The sequence below is a fragment of the Austrofundulus limnaeus genome, unplaced genomic scaffold (genome assembly GCF_001266775.1).
Source record: "Austrofundulus limnaeus strain Quisiro unplaced genomic scaffold, Austrofundulus_limnaeus-1.0 Scaffold111, whole genome shotgun sequence".
Classification (NCBI taxonomy): Eukaryota; Metazoa; Chordata; class Actinopteri; order Cyprinodontiformes; family Rivulidae; genus Austrofundulus; species Austrofundulus limnaeus.
In genome coordinates, this window is record NW_013952513.1 from 810781 (window position 1) to 812336 (window position 1556).

The window sequence follows — 1556 nt, forward strand, 5'->3', positions numbered from 1 at the left end:
TCAAAACAGTAGTCTGATGTGATACACAGTCATGGCTGCCTCTAAAACTGTAACTGCCCAGACATGTAACATCAATGATGAATTGTCACCGAACTCGCCATGATCAGAAGAGTTTAATCTGCATGGACTTGTTTCTAAATTTGGCTTCTTTTCACACTTTGCTCCGTTTATCATCACAAGATTAATTTGACAGCTGAGTGCCACTGTCCCAAATTTAACCAGACCCCAGAAAGATGCAATAAATGCAGCATCTGTTGGAGAACAGAAAAGTGGCATCAAAATAAATAAAGAGAGCAAGGCCTGCAATCATTTTGTGTCACTCTGTGTGGTTTTCTTACACCTTTTTTTGTGGTTTCTAGTCATTACACGTCATCAGCAACTCTATATGGTGCATTTATTTAATCATAGGCTTTTCAAGACCACATTAATTTTGTATTAGATCAGAGGGGACACCTTGTTTCCCTGGGTTTGAGCTCAGAAGGACGCTCCTGCAGTCATATAATCATAATCCCTCTCTGGTTTGGGCTCAGTTCTGCTCAGTTCCTTCAACTGTGATTCATTCTTCCTCTAAATGAATTATCCGGCTGTCAGCGAAGTCTCCACTTGTTTAACACCACATTTTGTTTCACAACGTCACAAACTGCTCGTACTCAGTAAAGTGCCGTTTAGCAAACGTCAACAGTTGTGCCGCTAGCTGGCGGCTGAAACAGCCAGGCTAACGTTAACTCTACCCGGGTTAGCTGGTTAGCTAGTCGCGGTGGTATAACGGTTATGGTAAAAACAACGAGTTTACGTGGGGGTGGGGACACAGCTCGTTTTACCTCATCTTCCTTGTGATTCCTGATGCCACGTACTAAATCCTGGAGGCTTTTGTCGAACATCCGATCGATGCTCCCTTTGACAATCTTCAAAGCCATGTCCGACTCGTTACCGCTGCGGTCCTGCGGGTTCCAGGAGCCGTGAAGACAGACAAGACGAAGGAAGAGGTCTCGTTCGACCCTAGGCGCTCATCCACGCGGGTGCCGTGTGTTCCAGGGGGTCGGGCGGCGGCAGGTTCTCTATCCGAGCCCGGGCAGATGAGAGGCTGCTGAGGCCAGACGGGGCGTCCTGAGCTGTGCAGAGACGCTGGCAGTCGGGTCTGTGGAGGAAATGGCTGACAAAATGGCGTCTGCAGTCAGCTGACTGGAGTGTTATGCGAGATTCTCATGTGGGAATCAGCGGAATTAAAGGTCCAGAGCCCCCCGGTTCAGACACTAAATACTTTCAAATAATGATGTCATTTCAAGAACACACTTTCTTCTAATGACCAGGGGGAAACATAACATTTAAACCAACATAGAAGTTATAATATTTGCACTACGAAATTGTAGGTTTTATGTACATTTTATATCCAAAATAAGCTATCCGTATATATGGAAGTCCATTTATGACACTATTATTAAAACAACCTCTAATTATAAAATGCACATTGGGCCTCATGCAAGAACCGTTCGTACGCACAGATTTGTTCTTAAATTGTGCGTACGAGTGATTTAGGAGAATTTGTGGCATTCACC